The sequence below is a fragment of the Bombina bombina genome, chromosome 2 (assembly GCF_027579735.1).
Source record: "Bombina bombina isolate aBomBom1 chromosome 2, aBomBom1.pri, whole genome shotgun sequence".
Lineage (NCBI taxonomy): Eukaryota > Metazoa > Chordata > Amphibia > Anura > Bombinatoridae > Bombina > Bombina bombina.
The window spans coordinates 902,985,517-903,007,684 of NC_069500.1; the positions used below are offsets into that span (position 1 = coordinate 902,985,517).

Consider the following 22,168-nt stretch of genomic DNA (forward strand, 5'->3'; position numbering starts at 1 on the left):
CAAAAAAATTTCTTTCATGATTCAGATAGAGCATCCAATTTTAAGCAAATTTCTAATTTACTTCTATTATCAATTTTTCTTTGTTCTCTTGCTATCTTTATTTGAAAAAGAAGGCATCTAAGCTTTTTTCTTGGTTGAGGACTTTATCCACCAATCAGCAAGGACAACCCAGGTTGTTCACCAAAAATGGGCCGGCATCTAAACTTACATTCTTGCATTTCAAATAAAGATACCAAGAAAATAAAGAAAATTTGATAATAGGAGTAAATTAGAAAGTTGCTTAAAATTTCATGCTCTATCTGAATCACAAAAGAAAAAAACTGGGTTCAGTGTCCATTTAAATACTAAAGAACGAATAAAAGTGTAGTACAATTTAAAAGGCAGTCTGAGAAGTATTGCATGAACGGGCATTCATGCGTGTGCATTTTACCACACACTTGCATTGTAAGAGCAGGTAAAATCATTGGACATGGAAACGCAGGCTATTTCTTATTACAAAATGTCTTCTAAAACCAAATATACTGCAATTTATTGTTAACATGGCCAAAAGTGAAACCACTGTTGGGTCCTTTTTACACAAATCCTTAGTTTAGTAAAATCGTGTATTTCATTGAGGGATAGTATTGAATGCTATCTGCAGTGCTTACCAGGGGCCCTGCAGCCAATCCAGAGGTGATGCAGGAGTTATTACCAGGAGCAAAGTTTTAGAGACAGTTTAATATGAAGGAGAGTGGTAGCAATTATATTAAGTAAATAAAAACTTTATATATATAGTTGTTATTTTTTTTTTCTTTGGTTTTATGTCCCCCCGAGAACCCCCCCCCCCCAAAAAAAAAAAAACTAATTTGTTTAAAGGGATATGAAACAGTGCTCCTTTAGTAACAAAAACGTTAATGCAAGGTAAATGAGAACTTAGAAATCCTCAGTGTAGCCACTGCCTTTAGTAAAAAAGGGAGCTACAGTTATACAACTTAAGTTCTGCTGTCACATGATTTGCAGCAAAAGTCCTCTATTGAGAATGGGCAAGAAACTGACTACTCATTTGCCTTCCTGTAGATACCACACGCCTCTTGTGGTGCTGTAACAGGAAGCAATTGATCCGGCATAAATGACGTTAAAATAAATAAAAAATAAAATCCTTTTAAAATATGAATATTATATATTGTAATGATTTCTATTAAGTAAAACCTGCTGCGTATTGCTTTTTATTACAGCAATCAGAGTGTCTTATATCTCTTTAATCATTAATATATATAAAAATTCCACTGGACACAGAAAAATATACTGTATAACAGGATTGTTCAGTTCTTTCTCCTGGGGGTAAAGGGATCAGTGTTTATAAATTAAATTACCCGCTTTGAGGTATAATCAGATGAATGGACCTTTATTTATGTATTTACCCGTGGAGAGTAGAGGGTCCTTTACATCAATCAAGGGCTGGAGTAGACCTTTTAACAAAGCAGTAAAAAGTAATTTCATAAATATTATTTGTCATTTATAGAAGATCTAATGTATTTTATTACAAACAGGCTTCATATTTTGTATTCAATTCCTGACTTTCAAAGAGGAAGACAGAGGATACAAATATCTTAAAGGGATAGAAAGTTCAAAAATGTTGTATGCACTGGTATTTTATGGAGGAGGCAATCTGGGCTTGAGTCTGCAACTGACAAGACTATCCCCGGTCAATATGTTAGTATATAATGTTTTGGTTTGCAGTCCTTATATGTTAAAACATGTAAGGACAGATATGTAGCAGGGGTTGCCTCAATAAGTCTTTGGTGTGCTTTTCCAGCTTGGAGAATTAGAAAAGCCACAGTTGTCAGAGCTAAATTACATGAAAGAGGGCAAAATAAATAATGAAAGTATACTGCAAAGATGTTTTATTATTTATAGCTAAACCTTTTATATTAAAATCTCAAGGTGTTTGCTGTCCCTTCAAGGACTTCCTTTTAAAACCCATTTGAAATGTTTTCATACGTCCTGGCAGTTACCAGTGACTTTCCAGGACTGGGAGGTGACAGGGACTTGTTAGAGGTAGCAGCTGGGAGGATGATGGGCGGAGTCTTTACTGGAGTGGTGGAGCCACATGTGTGCTATTGGTATAGTATGACTTGTGGGTGGGATTGGTCAGAGATAGGACTGGCCGTGGGCAGAGCTGGGGCAGTTTTTAGTTTTGGGATAGTGGAGGAGAGCTCCCAACTCACGATAATCCCTCAATATGCCCTGTAATTTACTTAGTTACAATTGATTTTACAAATAATTATTATGATTGGTTATTTGTAGAACGCCAACAGATTCCACAGCGCTATAAACATAGGCAGTATACAAGGTAGCATTTATAGGGATCAAATCGGTAGAGGGCCCTGCCGAGAGTCGCACTGTTGTAGTCAGCTCTTATGAAGGTGATCTGCAAACAATTGGGCTCTTAGGCTTACGTGCTAAGGGGGTTTGTGGTGGATAGCAATGGAGGAGAGGAACTGGTATAAGTAAAGGTTAATGTAGGTTTTTTGTTTTTTTTTAAAAAAGATTTTTATTGAGGTGTACGAAAAATATAAGAACAAACAACAAAGTGTTACAAGCATAAAAGTGCTATACAGATGTTACTCTTAGGTGCTTGTAGGAGATAACATTTCTAGGTCTACATACCTACCCTTTAAAAGTTAGAAGTGTACCTGAAATAATCCAAGTCCTTCTTGGAAATAAAATAACTTCAGTTAATTGCGTGAAATATACAGAATACATTCTGGGGTACGCCAGTGAGTAACAGTTAACAATAATGTAGAGCCTGGATATGTAGAACCTCATTTTATTTATTTTTTCTTTAATTTATGTTGCATTGGGGTAACTACTATGAAGGTCATATCTAGACCAGTAGAATGTAGACATTAATGTTAAATTCTAGTTACATAAGTAAGTAAGGCGGAAAGATGGGGATAGTACAGCGGGCCAGAGCCGCTCTAATGAGAGTTTCCGGTGTCTAGGATTAGAAGGGGATAAAAATAAAGGGGTAAATAAGTGGAGAATTGGGGGTGAGGCGGAAGACTGAGATATGTGATCTAGAGCTATATATGAGCTACACCCTTATATGGACTATTACACTTTGGTAGAAAATGTGCAATGATTATCCCTAAATAAAATGATCTCTTGGAGTAATGTAGTGCTAGTTGGCGACCAGATATATACATTAATATAATTGTAGATATAGGTGCATATAATAGGAGGGTATAGATGAGAGAGTAGAGCTCAAGCAACACCCATGAGGGAGTGATTAGAGTGATGAATGGTGCCTTAAAAGTATTATTTCAGGTGGCACTCCTGGTTCTCTTCTTTTAGTATGTTAGTTCTTAGTGTGAGTATATGGTATCATTAGTGCCAAAAGGGCTCTATGGATCTAATCTAGAAAACTTAAATAAAGCTTAAATAACCTCTTTCAATAATAACAATGAACAAGTAAAGAAGACAATCATAATGCATTCTGTCAGAACAACAACCTGCTGAGCATAATGTAATCCATTGCATAACTTAACTATGCCATTGCCTTTAAAAAACTGGCAGTATAACATATAAAGGGGGAAAGGTCATTCAAACCAGGGAGTCCTTAATGTCCAGTACAACCCCTAAATACAAATGTGGATCTATAAAACCACTTAACCCACTCCAGATTTTGAGCCAAGTAAACCAAATCAAACAGGTTTATAAATGCGGCTCGAAAGTTGTCTTATGTCCCATCTCGGCACTGACTGAAGGGCAGGAGAGTCCCCTGTAAAATGGAAATATAACTTGCATAGCCCATCAAACGCCGTTAAGTCCAGTATGGGTATTTTATCTCCAGCACAGCTGAAGAGCCCCTGAGGGAGGAAAGTATGCGGCCCAGCGTTAGTTACGGCTGTGGATAGGATGTTATCCGACCAGCCACCAATTAGTGTTCCGGTGCCTAAGACCTTAATGTGGAGCGGCTCACCTACAACCCCTGAGGGGTTTTGGTCAGTAGATGCTTCATCCTCTCTTGGAGCTCCCTTTCTAGCCATCAGGAGGGGGGTCCCCATACTTCCATGTTGCAGGGCTGTCAGCGACACTTGCGGTAGTTGTCTAGCCAACTCCATTACCGCTAGTAAGCTGTGCTTGAGATCGACAAAAAGTTGCTGTAGCAAGATCTCTCCCTCTCGTTTAGTGTAGGTTTGATGCATCCCTGAACAGTAGAGTCTTTAGGGAGTGCTTATAGCTTTCAAAACTAGGGGAGAGTCTTGTGGAGCGAGGCAGACAGTTCTGCAAGATGGGAGCAAGTCTGCAGAAGTCCTGTTAATGGGAATGTGAGGAGGTAACAAGAGAGGAGGTTGTATGGGTAATGATGGAGTTGTCGACAGTTATAGAGAGATGGGGGGTGGAGATTTTAGAAGAAGGGGGGAAATGAGTAGCTCAGTTTTGGAGAGATTTAGGTTAAGGTAGTGAGAGGACAGCCATGAAGAAATGTGAGAAAGACAGTTAGTGACACAAGTTAGCAAGGAAGGAGATAGGTCTGGAGCAGAGATGTAGATTTGGGTGTCGTCGGCATACAAATTATATTAAAACCCGTGGGACTTTATTAGGGAGCCTAATGATGATGTGTAGATTGAGAAGAGAAGGGGACAGAGGACAGAGCCTTGTGGAACCCCAACAGAAAGTGGTAACGGGGCAGAAGATGCCCCAGAGAAGGCTACACTAAAGGTACGGTTAGACAGGTAGGAAGAGAACCATGAGAGCGCTCTGTCACAAATGCCGAAGGATTGGAGGGTTTGGAACAAAAGAGGGTGGTCAACAGTATCAAAGGCTGCAGACAGATCGAGGAGGATGAGCAGGGAGAAGTGGCCTTTGGATTTTGCTATAAGTAGGTCGTTGGTAACCTTAACGATTGCTGACTCTGTGGAGTGATATTGGCGAAATCCAGATTGCAGTGGGTCAAGGAGGGAGTGTAATGTAATGAAATTGAATAGGTGTGCATGTGCTAGGTATTCAAGAAGCTTTGAGGCAAGAGGGAGGAGGGAAATAGGGCAGTAGTTAGATGGGGAGGTTGGATTGAGAGAAGTTTTTTTGAGGATAGGTGTGACCAGTGCATGTTTTAGAGATGAGGGAAATATACCAGTGCTGAGGGAGAGGTTGAAAATGTGTGTGAGTATAGGGGTAAGACCGTAAGGGTAGAAGAGAGGGAGGGGAGTAGCTGTGAGGGGATGGAGTCGAGGGGACAGGTAGTGAGGTGAGAGCGCAGTATAAGTGCAGAAACTTCTTTCTCAGTAACAGGGGCGAAAGAGCTATGTGGGTTTTGGTTGATTGCAAGCTTTTAAGCAGTTAAATCTGTGGCGCTTCTTATAGGAAGCCAAAAAAAAAATCACCCTAGCTGCCATGCAGTGTTTCAATGGATTATTCCATCATAATTTCATAGTATTGGGCCCATTTCAGTATAGGACTAAAAACACATAAACCCCAGATGCCATAAATCTATTAATGGCCGTTTAAATGATTTGTTAATACTTGCTGATGTTGAAAAGTATAACTCATTCTAAAAAATGAGAGATTATACTTTAAAGGGACAGTCTACACCAGAATTTTTATTGTTTTAAAAGATAGATAATCCCTTTATTACCCATTCCCCAGTTTTGCATAACCAACACAGTTATATTTATATACTTTTTACCTCTGTGATTATCTTGTATCTAAGCCTCTGCAGATTGCCCCCTTATTTCAGTTCTTTTGACAGACTTGCAGTTTAGCCAATCAGTGCTAGGTCCCAGATAATGTCACATGCATGAGCACAGTGTTATCTATATGAAAATCATGAACTAGCACCCTTTAGTGGTGAAAAACTGTTAAAATGCATTCTGAAAAGAGGTGGCCTTCAAGGTCTAAGAAATTAGCATATGAACCTCCTTGCCATTTCTTCAACAAAGGATATCTAAAGAATGAAGCAAAAGAGATAATAAAAGTAAATTGGAATGTTGTTTAAAATTGTATTCTCTAATTGAATCATGAAAGAAAATATTGGGGTTTAGTGTCCCTTTAATGTGTTCCCAGCAATCCACTTTACTGCTGAAGTGTATTACATTGCTTACATATAGCTTGTTTACCTTTATTTTTCAGAGCTCAGCCAATTTGAAAGGATATTCCCACAGCTGCTTTAAATATAATGAACCCTTGCCTGAGTATGTTGTCCCTTTAAAGGGACATGATTGTCAAACTGTTCTTGCATTAACAAAATAATACCCCTGTCTCAAAACACATCAAAATTCGAGCTCTCTAATATATAACAAGAAATAAATTGAATTTATTAATTTATATGACTTATATATCATTATATTATCAATTCTTTTACATTACCCTACAACATAACTAACTCTAGTTAAAAAAAACTAAGATATATTTAATTTGTCTTAAAATCTTTGACAATGTCATCAAACAAACATCGTAAGCAAGTATTACACAGCTGAGTAAGCAAGATCAATGTCTTTGAAAAAGACAGAAATATTTAAGACTTGAAAAGGTCAAACAGGAACCCATATCTCCTGGAACAATCAGTAATTGTGTGTTCTATTCATGTTACTGAGTAACATATTCATCCAAAACTAGGAATATTAAAACAACCTGTAGAACTTGTGTTCCTTTCACGAAAAACTAAAAAAAAGAATTTAATTAGCCAAGGAGAAATCGTAAAACAATGGAGTCTGTGTTAAAGTCATTGATCACTGAGGCATGTCAGGCAAACTCATCTAGAGCATTAATAATGCCTTACAGTTAAAAATTAATAGAATTTATACAAAAACAAGGCAGTGTGTTGTTTGCTTCCTTGGTATGCAGTAGGAGGGAAGTTAGAGATACTCAGGATATTAAACCTATAGATCTTCATGAAAATTGATAGAAACATAGATTTTGACAGCAGATAAGATCCAAAGGCCCAACAAGTCTGCCCAATATCTCCTAAAAGTATAAACGTATCTAGTTTGTAGGATAGCCTTATGCTTGACCCAGGCATTCTTAAAGTCCCCCACAGTGTTCGTCATTACCACCTCTTGAGGAAGTTTATTCCATAAATCAATCACCCTTTCTGTAAAGAAGTGCTTCCTCAAATTACTCCTGAATCTACTACCCTCAGCTTGAATGTTTCTTTTATGAAAAATTCTCACAGCCTCAAATTTACTAAACCTCTTAATATACTTGAAAGTTACTATCATATCACCTCTTTCCCTTCTCTAAGCTATACATATTTAGGTCATTGAGCCTCTCCTGGTACATTTTATTTTTTTAGACTATGTACCATTTTATTAAAGCTCCTTTACACAGATTCCTGTTTGTTTATATCCTTCTGGAGATATGGCCTCCAGAACTGCACACAATACTCAAGGTGAGGCCTAACTAATGATCTGTAAAGTAGCATAAGAACCTTGCTACAAATACCTCTACCAATACAACCAAGCACTCTACTGGTCTTACTCGATGCATTACTTCATTGTAGAAGTGTGCATTCAGCATTTTTGTTCAATGCGGAAGTAGGCGGACTGTCGTGATGTTCGATTCTTTTTGTAGCCAAATTTCGCCAGATTTCTTCTTGTGAAAGAAGCACAGATTTTAGTGTGCTTCACTTTCACAAGAAAAAGTTTGTCTCCGAAAAGTTCCGAACATCATGAAAGTCCACCTGTTTCCGCTTTCAGTATTGAATGAAAATGCCCAATGCACACGTCTATTAAATTGTTTACTAAACTTTCAATCATCTGAAATAATAATAAACAGTCAGTAAAGTGTCATTGAGTCGTTTAATTAAGATTTTTATTTTTCTTTCCTAAATGCAAAATTTTGCACTTTGCAGAATTACACTTTAGGTCCCAGTCATTTGGCCAATCCTCCAATTTTTTTATATCGCTTCTCATTTGGTCCACCCCCTGGAACATTTATTCTATTACAAATGTTTGTATCACCTGCAAACAGACATACTTTCCCCTGTAGCCCCTTGCTAATATCACTGATAAATGTGTTTAAACAAAACAGGCCCCAGAACAGATCCCTGAGGAACACCACTAGTATCTGCCCCCTCTTCTGTATGTACTCCATTTACTAAAAAAAATCTTATTAAAATCCCAGTTTTTTCAAAGGTAGCATTTTACCAAAATGTACATGTATTTGCTCTTTGTAATTTGTCTTTAAAGGGACCTTGAGTTTAATAGTATGTGCCACTCTCTGTATTTAAAAAAAATATCAGCTGCTGCATGGTAGTATACCATGGCTGTGCAGTCCCTGCGCACTTGACAATTATTTCCTTTTTAAATATTTGTTTGCCTTACTACTTTAAAAGTGTGGGTAACTGTCTTTAGCAGTCTTTAAGTTAAGAGAAATGACCTAGGACAATATAACCAATTAAAGGCATATTAAGTTTTTTTGAAATAGCATATCATGCAAACCTGCTCTGAATAGCCAAAAAAGCTGTGAATACAAATCTACGAGTAATTGTAAGTACAGTCATTACTTATTAATATCTATTGCAAGCCTATGTAGAAGGAGCAGCAATGCATTACTGGGAGATAGTTAACACATTGGGTGAACCAATAACACAACATGTGCAGCCAACAATCAGCAGCTCCTGCGCCTACCTAGGTATCCTGTTTAACAAACAATACCAAGAGAACACATGAGATTATAGAAGTAAATTGGAAAGTTGTTTAAAATCATATGCTTTATCTGAATCATGAAAGAAAAAATATCCCTTTCAGTATAACCCACTGCTTTGTTTTTACTTTATTACAACAATGAAGAGACTGTTTTATATCCCTTTAAAAAAATAATATAATACTGTGATTCTGGATACTATTTAAAGAAGTATTATAAAACTGTCAGATAGAAATCGATTAGACAGAAAGTTTAAATTACCCTCTGCCTTAAACTAATCATTGAAAAATACAGAGAAAATATTGGTTTACCAGTTTTGTAGATATATGGCTTTGCCACATTGTGCATATATGTACATTGTATATCCATGTAAACAGTTCAATACACACTATCTACACTATGATTTTTACTATAAGTGATGACAATTTTTCAGATTCTTAAAGGGACAATCAACCCAAAAATTCTTCTAAGTGATATATATAAAGTTTCAATCGATCATTATTTACAAATGTATCCCAGTTTTGTGATCTGTAGCGTTTGCAAGTAAAAGCACTTACTGTTCGCTCCGCTTCCATTTGAAAATGTCCGTTTGGCCCTTCCCCTATTTCGTCATCATCTACATCATCATCTTCTTGTAATCGCAGTAACTTTTCGATCCTCCTCGTACCCTGCTTTAGCGCATGTGCAATGCGCCTATTATACTGAAAAATGTGTCAAAATGACTGACCTTTCCAATTCATCAAGGCTGCATCCCGTGGCCATTCTGCCCGCAGCGGAAGGTGCTGAGCGGATACTGGGCAAAGAGAGAACAAAAGCAGAGTCTGTCCCCTCCCTCCATCCTGCACAGCTCACTGCAGCGACAGCTCATGTGAGAGAAAACGAAGAAGGGGACAAGATGACACCAAAGCAGGCAAGGGTAACAAATGACAAACTATATGAAGTCAGTCACTAAGCAGGAACATCCCATCAGGATAATCTACTGGAGCCATAAGATGCACACTGAGAAAGGAGCAGACCAAATAATAAACACTGTGTAGTTGCTAACTATGCTGTGTATATGCTCAATGTTACGTGGGGGGGGGGGGGGCAGATTCATATGCAGGGCGCTAGACCCGATAAAAATGTCTGCAATTTGCAATTCTCATCCCAGCTTATATATAAAGCTACTACCAAACTGTCTGCGTCCGAGACAGTGCAAGGTTAGGGTTCATTTATTTTAGTTTTAGAGCAGATATTTGTAACTACAGCACTTAAGACCCTTGGTCCTAACTCTGATCTGTTTCAGTAATGAGGGTTAAGCTAATTTAATTATCCCCTGACATCTATACACACAGCTAGTCCTAAAACCATGCTGCGCCAGTGTTTATTATTTGGTCTGAACCCTAACCTTGCACTGTCTCGGACGCTGACAGTTTGGTAGCAACTTTATATATAAGCAGGGACGAGATACGAAAACCAAATTGCAGACATTTTATAGGGTCTAGCGACCCTGCATGTGAATCTTTGCTGTCATCTTGTCCACTTCTCCGTTTTCTCTCACATGAGCTGTCGCTGCAGTGAGCTGTGCAGGATGGAGGGAGGGCACAGACTCTGCTTTTGCTCTCTCTTTGCCCAGTATCCGCTCAGCACCTTCTGCTGCGGGCAGAATGGCAACGGGATGCAGCCTTGATAAATTGGAAAGGTCAGTCATTTTGACACATTTTTCAGTATAATAGGCGCATGCGCTAAAGCAGGATACAAGGAGGATCGAAAAGTTACTGCGATTACAAGATGATGATGTAGATGATGGCGAAATAGGGGAGGGGATATTTTCAAACGGAAGTGGCGCCAACAGTAAGTGCTTTTACTTGCAAACGCTATAGATCACAAAACTGGGATACATTTGTAAACAATGATCAATTGAAACTTAATATATATAACTTAGAAGAATTTTTGGGTTGACTGTCCCTTTAAGATCAGTTTGTTGCACATGAAAAATGTAAATGAGGCATCTGTCACCAAACCTCAGGTCCAGAGCACACTTACTTCACAGAGTGCGTGAATGAGCTCAGAGGCATCTTTCAGGAAAAGAATAAATATCAAGTGCACTATACGAAATAGATAAAGTAGTAATTAGACATTGTAATTATGTTTGTAACATTGTAAAGGAATTGCTGTTTGGTAGGCTTTATGAATTATGGGTTGAAGGGATCTGAAACCCAAACATTTTCTTTCATGATTCAGATAGAGCCTGCGATTTTATATAACTTTCTAATTTACTGCTTTTAGCAATTTTTCTTCGTTCTCTTGGTATCTTTTGTTGAAAAGCACGTATGCTTAGGAGTCGGCTCATTTCTGAAGCACTATATAGCAGCAGTTTTGCAAGAATGATATCCTTTCTCAAGAGCACTAGATAGGAGCACTATTTCCTACCATATAGTGCTTCAGATGCCTAGCTAGGTATCTTTTCAACACAGAATATCATGGTAACGAAGCAAATTTGATAATAGAAGTAAATTGGGAACTTTTTTAAAAAAATGGTATGTTCTGTCTGAATCACAAACAAAACGTATTGGGTTTCAAATCCCTTTAATTCTTCAACAAAAGAAGAAAATACATTCTTAAAATGATAGAAAGGTCAAAATTGAAATGTGCATGGGAGCATTTTAATTTTAAATAGTAACATATTTGCAATATACCACTTTCATTAGGAAAAATACTTCTAGTAAACGTATTTCAGGGGCATACGCGCATATGCTGTGAGGGCTCGTGCACCAGTATTCAAGCTCAGAGAGCTGGCAGTGGTGTTTTGTGTCTGTGAAGACGTTATTCAGTACCAATGAGCCCCGGCTTTGATGAGGACGGTGCAGATGCAATAAGCATTTCACAAGTGACGTTACATTATCCCACTCCCCCCCACGTCCACACTATTGTTATAAGACATGAGTGTAGCTCTGCTGATTTGCTCCGCCCCCTCCCTTGCTGTTACACTTGTTGCACGACAGACAGGGGCAGAGCTAACAGCCTATCAAAGAGAGCGGATGTGCGTAATAGAGCCCCGCAATTAGATTATTGCTTTTCATTTTAGACACTCAACTTTATGGGGCCGATTTATCAAGCTCGGTATGGAGCTTGATGCCCCTTGTTTCCAGCAAACCTTTAGGTTCCGCCTGCTCTGAGGCCGCAGACAGAAATCAACACGATCGAATATGATCGGGTTGATTGGCCGCGAATCTGCAGGGGGCGGCATTGCACCAGCAGTTCACTTGAACTGCTGTTGCAATGATAAACGCTGTCGGCATTTATCGATATGCGGCGGACATGATACGCTACATCGTATCATGTCCGCTCGCACATTAATAAATATACCCCTAAATGTGTATGATGATTATTCACTTGTACACTGATGCTGGCAAGCAGGTTGGTCTTTCAGAGAATAGAGAGAGATATTGGCGCTTCACTAATGTTGTATTTGTATTCTTTAACTCTCGGGCTGTGAGGGGTTAATCATTAATTAATCATTATTCAGTTATTTGTGTCAGTGTGATACTGATGCTGGCCAAGTGTCCAATCAAAGTGGAGAGAGAGAGTGACCACTGATTTAGACAGTTATATAATTAAACTTGTATGCATTTATGTTCATGTTTAACAGGCTGACCTAAGAAATGACCATGCTGAATTAAAACAATTTGAACTGTTTCGAATAAGGTATCCCAGTTTTTCAGTTTGAAAATCTGGTCACCCTGAGAATGACAACTGCTAAAAAATCAAATAAGTTCTTTCATGATTCAAATCAGAGCATACAATTTTAAGCAATGAATGTACTGCTATTATCAAATTGTCTTTGTTTTTTCTGTATCCTTTGTTGATAATCAGAGAGGTAAGCTGTCTTTAGCACTAATGTGGCAGCGGTTTTGCAAGAATGTTATACATTAGCAAAAGCACTAGATTTTCCTGCCATGTAGTGTTCTAGACATATCATAATACCTATCTAGATATCTATTCAACAAAGGACATGAGAACAAAGCAAATTTTATAATTTGTATGAATCATGAAAGGAAAATGTGTTTCATATACCTTTTAATACATTCATTCATAAATGATGTAGACTAGAAATATATAATAGCATGTATCCCAGTATGATAGCATAGTGCAATATATGTCATGGTATTTCAAACATTCCATGTTGAACATCACTTACAAATTATGTGGTACTGCTCGCTCTCTATTCACTCACTTTAGAATATTCTTTACCCTGTTTACCAAGCACTTCTATCATGTGGATAACTAGGTTCACTTGACACTTACCTCAGTTCACTTGAACAGTTGTGCACTCTTGTTTCTAGACTACAGTCTCTCTTTCCCTTGCATAGCTGTATTACCCCACCTCTGGTCTTTACAATGGATTCAAAGCCCTGTATAGGCAAAGCATTGTCTGATCTGCAGATTGGAAAACACGGTAGGTGATTTTCTTCCTCTTGTTTTATTTCAATAGATATTTACTTCCAGGTTAGAAAATTTAAAATATTCTTTAAAATAATCAGATTATTTTTATGTTGATTTTTATGTATTCTTCATATATTTTCTGTTTTCACAGTATTAAAGGGACATGAAACCCAATCTATTTTCTTTCATGATTCAGAAATAAAATGTGGTTTTAAAAGTCTTTCGGCTAGATTTAGAGTTCTGCGTTAGCTACGCGTGCTTTTTTTTTCCCCGCACCTTTTAAATACCGCTGGTATTTAGAGTTCACAGAAGGGCTGCGTTAGGCTCCAAAAAGGGAGCGTATAGCATAATTTACCGCCACTGCAACTCTAAATACCAGCGGTACTTACGGACGCGGCCAGCTTAAAAAAAGTGCTTGTGCACGATTCCCCCATAGGAAACAATGAGGCCGTTTGAGCTGAAAAAAAACCTAACACCTGCAAAAAAGCAGCGTTCAGCTCCTAACGCAGCCCCATTGTTTCCTATGGGGAAACACTTCCTAAGTCTGCACCTAACACCCTAACATGTACCCCGAGTCTAAACACCCCTAACCTTACACTTATTAACCCCTAATCTGCCGCCCCCGCTATCGCTGACACCTGCATATTTTTTTTAACCCCTAATCTGCCGCTCCGTACACCGCCGCAACCTACATTATACCTATGTACCCCTAATCTGCTGCCCCTAACACCGCCGACCCCTATATTATATTTATTAACCCCTAATCTGCCCCCCACAACGTCGCCACCAGCTACCTACAATAATTAACCCCTAATCTGCCGACCGGACCTCACCGCTACTATAATAAAGTTATTAACCCCTAATCCGCCTCACTCCCGCCTCAATAACCCTATAATAAATAGTATTAACCCCTAATCTGAACTCCCTAACATCGCCGACACCTAACTTCAATTATTAACCCCTAATCTGCCATCCGGACCTCGCCGCTACTCTAATAAATGTATTAACCCTTAAAGCTAAGTCTAACACTAACACCCCCCTAAGTTAAATATAATTTCTCTTGTTAAGTGTGTTCAGTCAACGGGTCATCCATTACTTATGGGATATATTCTCTTTCCCAACAGGAAGTTGCAAGAGGATCACCCAAGCAGAGCTGCTATATAGCTCCTCCCCTCACATGTCATATCCAGTCATTCTCTTGCAACCCTCAACAAAGAAGGAGGTCGCGAGAGGAGCTGGAGTTTTTACTTAACTATTCTTCAATCAAAAGTTTGTTATTTTAAATGGCACCGGAGTGTGCTGTTTTTCTATCTCAGGCAGTATTTGGAAGAAGAAACTGCCTGCGTTTTTTATCTATGATCTTAGCAGGCGTAACTAAGATCCACTGGCTGTTCTCGACATTCTGAGGAGTGGTGTAACTTCAGAAAATGGGAATAGCATGCGGGGTCCTCCGCAAATGAGGTATGTGCAGTACTTTATTTTCTGGGAATGGAATTGACTAAGAAAATACTGCTGTTACCGTATGATGTAAGTACAGCCTTAAATGCAGTAGTAGCAACTGGTATCAGGCTGATAAATGTATGCGCAGTCGAGTTATATTCTAGGGACTAGAATTTGACTGAGAAAATACTGTTAACACTGAAATAATACTTAAGCCTTCTCTGCAGTGGTAGCGACTGGTAGCAGGCTTAGTGATAGCTTTGCATGACATTGAAAAATGTTGTTTTTTAATAAAACGTTTACTGGCATGTTATTCGTTTTTTGTGAGGTACTTTGGTGATAAATCGCTTTGGGCATGATTTTTTCCACATGGCTAACATATTTTTCTGCATGGAAACCGTTATATCAGGGCTCCCACTGTTGTGATTGGAGTGGGAGGGCCCTTGTTTTAGCGCCTTGTTGCGCAGTTAAAATTATTGCACAGTCTTTCTGCTTCTTCCTCCTTGATCCAGGACGTCTCTAGAGAGCTCAGGGGTCTGCAAATTTCATTTGTGAGGGAGGTAATCAGTCACAGCAGATCTGTGACAGTGTGCTGACTGTGATTAAAAGCGTTAAATCTTAATTGATATCTGTTTTGGGTATCGAGGGGTTAATCATCCTTTTGCTAATGGGTGCAATCCTCTGCTAATAGTACACTTCTTGTTAAGAATTGTTTAATTATATCTGTATTTTTGAAGCGCTGCAGCGTTTTTTATATTGCTTGTAAAACTTATTGAAAGTGATTTCCAAGCTTGTTAGTTTCATTGCTAAGTCTGTTTTAAACATGTCTGATTCAGAGGAAACTGTTTGTTCATCATGTTCAAAAGCCAATGTGGAGCCCAATAGAACGATGTGTACCAATTGTATTGATATTGCTTTGAATAAAAGTCAATCTGTACCGATAAAGAAGCTATCACCAGACAACGAGGGGGAAGTTATGCCGCCTAACTCTCCTCACGTGTCAGTACCTGCGTCTCCCGCTCGGGAGATGCGTAGGATTGAGACACCTAGTACATCTAGGCCCTTACAAATCACTTTACATGATATGGCTAATGTTATGAAAGAAGTATTATATAATATGCCCGAATTAAGGGGCAAACGCGATAGCTCTGGGTTAAGGACAGAGCGCACTGATGACACGAGAGCCATGTCTGATACTGCGTCACAACTTGCAGAACATGAGGACGGTGAGCTTCATTCTGTCGGTGACGGTTCTGATTCGGGGAGACCGGATTCAGAAATTTCAAGTTTTAAATTTAAGCTTGAGAACCTCCGTGTGTTACTAGGGGAGGTATTAGCGGCTCTGAATGATTGCGACACGGTGGCAATTCCAGAGAAATTGTGTAGGTTGGATAGATACTATGCGGTACCGGTGTGTACTGACGTTTTTCCTATACCAAAAAGACTTACAGAAATTTTTTTCCCCTCCCCCGATATTTAGAAAAATGTTCCCTATAGACGCCACCACACGAGACTTATGGCAGACGGTCCCTAAGGTGGAGGGAGCAGTTTCTACGTTAGCCAAGCGTACCACTATCCCGGTGGAGGATAGCTGTGCTTTCTCAGATCCAATGGATAAAAAATTAGAGGGTTATCTTAAGAAAATGTTTGTTCAACAGGGTTTTATATTGCAGCCTCTTGCATGCATTGCGCCTGTCACGGCTGCAGCGGCATTCTGGTTTGAGTCTCTGGAAGAGGCGATTCGCACAGAGCCGTTGGATGAGGCCTTGAGCAAAGTTAGAACCCTTAAGCAAGCTAATGCGTTTGTTTCAGATGCCGTAGTACATCTAACCAAACTTACGGCTAAAAATTCCGGATTCGCCATACAGGCGCGCAGAGCGCTCTGGCTTAAATCCTGGTCAGCGGATGTAACTTCCAAGTCTAAACTACTTAACATTCCTTTCAAAGGGCAGACCTTATTCGGGCCCGGCTTGAAGGAAATTATTGCTGACATTACGGGAACTTCAAGGCAGGAGCAGCATCGACTTCCTCCGCTCCAAAACAGGAAGGAACTACTGCTCGTTACAGACAAGGTTGGAAAGGCAACCAGTCATGGAACAAGGGCAAGCAGGCCAGAAAGCCTACTCCCGCCCCTAAGACAGCATGAAGTCAGGGCCCCCTATCCAGAGACGGATTTAGTGGGGGGCAGACTTTCTCTCTTTGCCCAGGCTTGGGCAAGAGATGTGCAGGATCCCTGGACGTTAAAGATTATATCTCAGGGATACCTTCTGGATTTCAAATCCTCTCCTCCACAAGGGAGGTTCCATCTTTCGAGGTTATCGACAAACCTAGTAAAGAGAGAGGCATTTCTACAATGTGTACAAGACCTCTTAATCATGGGGGTGATCCACTCAGTTCCGCGATCGGAACAGGGACAAGGATTTTACTCAAATCTATTTGTGGTTCCCAAAAAAGAGGGAACCTTCAGACCAATCTTGGACTTAAAGATCTTAAACAAATTCCTAAGGGTACCATCGTTCAAGATGGAAACCATTCGAACCATCCTACCCATGATCCAAGAGGATCAATATATGACCACGGTGGACTTAAAGGATGCTTACCTTCATATACCGATTCACAAAGATCATTATCAGTGCCTGAGGTTTGCCTTTCTAGACAGGCATTACCAGTTTGTGGCTCTTCTCTTCGGGTTAGCCACGGCCCCGAGAATTTTTACGAAGGTTCTGGGCTCACTTCTGGCGGTACTAAGACCACGAGGCATAGCGGTCGCTCCGTACCTAGACGACATTCTGATACAAGCGTCAAGTCTTCAGAATGCAAAGTCTCATACAGAGATAGTTCTGGCATTTCTGAGGTCGCATGGGTGGAAAGTGAACGTGGAAAAAGAGTTCTCTGTTACCACTCACACGGGTTCCTTTTCTAGGGACTCTTATAGATTCTGTAGAGATGAAGATTTACCTGACGGAGTCCAGGTTATCAAAGATTCTCAATGCTTGCCGTGTCCTTCATTCCATTCCAAGCCCATTGGTAGCTCAGTGCATGGAGGTAATCGGCTTAATGGTAGCGGCAATGGACATAGTGCCATTTGCACGCCTGCATCTCAGACCGCTGCAACTATGCATGCTCAGTCAATGGAACGGGGATTACTCAGATCTGTCCCCTTTGCTAAATCTGGACCAGGAGACCAGAGATTCGCTTCTCTGGTGGTTGTCACCGGTTCATCTGTCCAAAGGAATGACCTTTCGCAGGCCAGATTGGACGATTGTAACAACGGATGCCAGCCTTCTAGGCTGGGGAGCAGTCTGGAATTCCCTGAAGGCTCAGGGATCGTGGACTCAGGAGGAGAAACTCCTCCCAATAAACATTCTAGAATTGAGAGCAATATTCAATGCTCTTCTGGCTTGGCCTCAGTTAGCAAAGCTGAGGTTCATCAGGTTTCAGTCGGACAATATCACGACTGTGGCTTACATCAATCATCAAGGGGGAACCAGGAGTTCCCTAGCGATGTTGGAAGTCTCGAAGATAATTCGCTGGGCAGAGTCTCACTCTTGCCACCTGTCAGCGATTCACATCCCAGGCGTAGAGAACTGGGAGGCGGATTTCCTAAGTCGCCAGACTTTTCATCCGGGAGAGTGGGAACTTCACCCGGAGGTATTTGCTCAACTGATTCGTCGTTGGGGCAAACCGGATCTGAATCTCATGGCATCTCGCCAGAACGCGAAGCTTCCTTGTTACGGATCCAGGTCCAGGGACCCGGGAGCGGTGCTGGTAGATGCATTAGCAGCCCCTTGGGTTTTCAACATAGCTTATGTGTTTCCACCATTTCCGTTGCTACCTCGGCTGATTGCCAGGATCAAACAGGAGAGGGCATCGGTAATTCTGATAGCGCCTGCGTGGCCACGCAGGACCTGGTATGCAGACCTAGTGGACATGTCGTCCTGTCCACCATGGTCTCTTCCTCTGAGGCAGGACGTTCTAATTCAGGGTCCTTTCAACCATCCAAACCTAATTTCTCTGAGGCTGACTGCCTGGAAATTGAACGCTTGATTCTATCAAAGCGTGGGTTTTCGGATTCGGTTATTGATACATTAATACAGGCTTGGAAACCTGTGACAAGAAAAATTTACCATAAGATATGGCGTAAATATTTATATTGGTGCGAATCCAAGAGTTACTCATGGAGTAAGGTTAGGATTCCTAGGATATTAGCTTTTCTACAAGAGGGTTTAGAAAAGGGTTTATCCGCTAGTTCGCTAAAGGGACAGATTTCAGCTCTGTCTATTCTTTTACACAAACGTCTGGCAGAGCATCCAGACGTCCGGGCCTTTTGTCAGGCTTTGGCTAGAATTAAGCCTGTGTTTAAAGCTGTTGCTCCTCCGTGGAGCTTAAACTTGGTTCTTAAAGTTCTTCAGGTTGTTCCGTTTGAACCCCTTCATTCCATTGATATTAAGCTTTTATCTTGGAAAGTTTTGTTTTTGATGGCTATTTCCTCGGCTCGAAGAGTATCTGAGTTATCCGCCTTACATTGTGATTCTCCTTATCTGATCTTTCATTCAGATAAGGTAGTTCTGCGTACTAAACCTGGGTTTTTACCTAAGGTTGTTTCTAACAGGAATATCAATCAAGAGATTGTTGTTCCATCATTATGTCCTAATCCTTCTTCAAAGAAGGAACGTCTTTTGCATAATCTAGACGTGGTCCGTGCTCTGAAGTTCTACTTACAGGCAACTAAAGATTTTAGACAAACTTCTTCTCTGTTTGTCGTTTACTCTGGACAGAGGAGAGGTCAAAAGGCTTCGGCTACCTCTCTCTCTTTTTGGCTTCGTAGCATAATACGTTTAGCCTATGAGACTGCTGGACAGCAGCCTCCTGAAAGAATTACAGCTCATTCCACTAGAGCTGTGGCTTCCACCTGGGCCTTTAAGAATGAGGCCTCTGTTGAACAGATTTGCAAGGCTGCAACTTGGTCTTCACTTCATACTTTTTCCAAATTTTACAAATTTGACACTTTCGCTTCTTCGGAGGCTGGTTTTGGGAGAAAGGTTCTACAGGCAGTGGTTCCTTCTGTTTAATGTTCCTGCCTTGTCCCTCCCATCATCCGTGTACTTAGCTTTGGTATTGGTATCCCATAAGTAATGGATGACCCGTGGACTGAACACACTTAACAAGAGAAAACATAATTTATGCTTACCTGATAAATTTATTTCTCTTGTAGTGTGTTCAGTCCACGGCCCGCCCTGTCTTTTTCAGGCAGGTTCTAAATTTTAAAATTATAACTCCAGTCACCACTGCACCTTATAGTTTCTCCTTTCTCGTCTGCTTTGGTCGAATGACTGGATATGATATGTGAGGGGAGGAGCTATATAGCAGCTCTGCTTGGGTGATCCTCTTGCAACTTCCTGTTGGGAAGGAGAATATATCCCATAAGTAATGGATGACCCGTGGACTGAACACACTACAAGAGAAATAAATTTATCAGGTAAGCATAAATTATGTTTTTTATCTAACGAAATAAATTAACTCTTATTAAATAAATTAATCCTATTTAAAGCTAAATACTTACCTGTAAAATAAACCCTAATATAGCTACAATATAACGAATAATTATATTGTAGCTATTTTAGGATTTATATTTATTTTACAGGCAACTTTGTAATTATTTTAACCAGGTACAATAGCTATTAAATAGTTAATAACTATTTAATAGCTACCTAGTTAAAATAATTACAAAATTACCTGTAAAATAAATCCTAACCTAAGTTACAATTAAACCTAACACTACACTATCAATAAATTAATTACATAAAATACCTACAATTATCTACAATTAAACCTAACACTACACTATCAATAAATGAATTAAATAAAATACCTACAAATAAATACAAATAAATAAACTAACTAAAGTACAAAAAATAAAAAAAGAACTAAGTTACAAAAAATAAAAAAATAATTTACAAACATAATAAAAATATTACAACAATTTTAAACTAATTACACCTACTCTAAGCCCCGTAATAAAATAACAAAGCCCCCCAAAATAAAAAAAATGCCCTACCCTATTCTAGAATTAAAATTGAAAAGCTCTTTTACCTTACCAGCCCTTAAAAGGGCCTTTTGCGGGGCATGCCCCAAAGAAAGCAGCTCTTTTGCCTGTAAAAATAAACACAATACCCCCCCCCAACATTACAACCTTATCTTCACCACGCCGGGTATCACCGATCGGTCCTCCAGAGGCTCCCGAAGTCTTCATCCTATCCGGCAAGAAGAAGTCCAGAAGAGGCTCCAAAGTCTTCATCCTATCCGGGCAGAAGAGGAGATCCGGACCGGCAAACATCTTCATCCAAGCGGCATCTTCTATCTTCATCCATCCAACGACGAGCGGCTCCATCTTCAAGACCTCCGGCGCGGATCCATTCTCTTCTTCCGACGTCCTAACACAGAATGAAGGCTCCTTTAAGGGACGTCATCTAAGATGGCGTCCCTCGAATTCCGATTGGCTGATAGGATTCTATCAGCCAATCGGAATTAAGGTAGGAAAATTCTGATTGGCTGATAGAATCAGCCAATCAGATTCAAGTTCAATCCGATTGGCTGATCCAATCAGCCAATCGGATTGAACTTGAATCTGATTGGCTGATTCTATCAGCCAATCAGAATTTTCCTACCTTAATTCCGATTGGCTGATAGAATCCTATCAGCCAATCGGAATTCGAGGGACGCCATCTTAGATGACGTCCCTTAAAGGAGCCTTCATTCTGTGTTAGGACGTCGGAAGAAGAGAATGGATCCGCGCCGGAGGTCTTGAAGATGGAGCCGCTCGTCGTTGGATGGATGAAGATAGAAGATGCCGCTTGGATGAAGATGTTTGCCGGTCCGGATCTCCTCTTCTGCCCGGATAGGATGAAGACTTTGGAGCCTCTTCTGGACTTCTTCTTGCCGGATAGGATGAAGACTTCGGGAGCCTCTGGAGGACCGATCGGTGATACCCGGCGTGGTGAAGATAAGGTAGGAAGATCTTCAGGGGCTTAGTGTTAGGTTTATTTAAGGGGGGTTTGGGTTAGATTAGGGGTATGTGGGTGGTGGGTTGTAATGTTGGGGGGGTATTGTGTTTATTTTTACAGGCAAAAGAGCTGTTTTCTTTGGGGCATGCCCCGCAAAAGGCCCTTTTAAGGGCTGGTAAGGTAAAAAAGCTTTTCAGTTTTAATTTTAGAATAGGGTAGGGCATTTTTTTATTTTGGGGGGCTTTGTTATTTTATTAGGGGGCTTAGAGTAGGTGTAATTAGTTTAAAATTGTTGTAATATTTTTATTATGTTTGTAAATTATTTTTTTATGTTTTGTAACTTAGTTCTTTTTTTATTTTTTGTACTTTAGTTAGTTTATTTATTTGTATTTATTTGTAGGTATTTTATTTAATTAATTTATTGATAGTGTAGTGTTAGGTTTAATTGTAGATAATTGTAGGTATTTTATTTAATTAATTTATTGATAGTGTAGTGTTAGGTTTAATTGTAACTTAGGTTAGGATTTATTTTACAGGTAATTTTGTAATTATTTTAACTAGGTAGCTATTAAATAGTTATTAACTATTTAATAGCTATTGTACCTGGTAAAAATAAATACAAAGTTGCCTGTAAAATAAATATAAACCCTAAAATAGCTACAATGTAATTA

General features: G+C 39.7%; 1 protein-coding gene across 2 annotated transcripts in view; it reads left to right on the forward strand.

Moving 5' to 3' along the window:
* Positions 1–22,168, forward strand: part of RBPMS (RNA binding protein, mRNA processing factor) — a 570,413-nt gene that overhangs the window by 437,503 nt on the left and 110,742 nt on the right. The gene's annotated exons all lie outside the window — the stretch shown is intronic.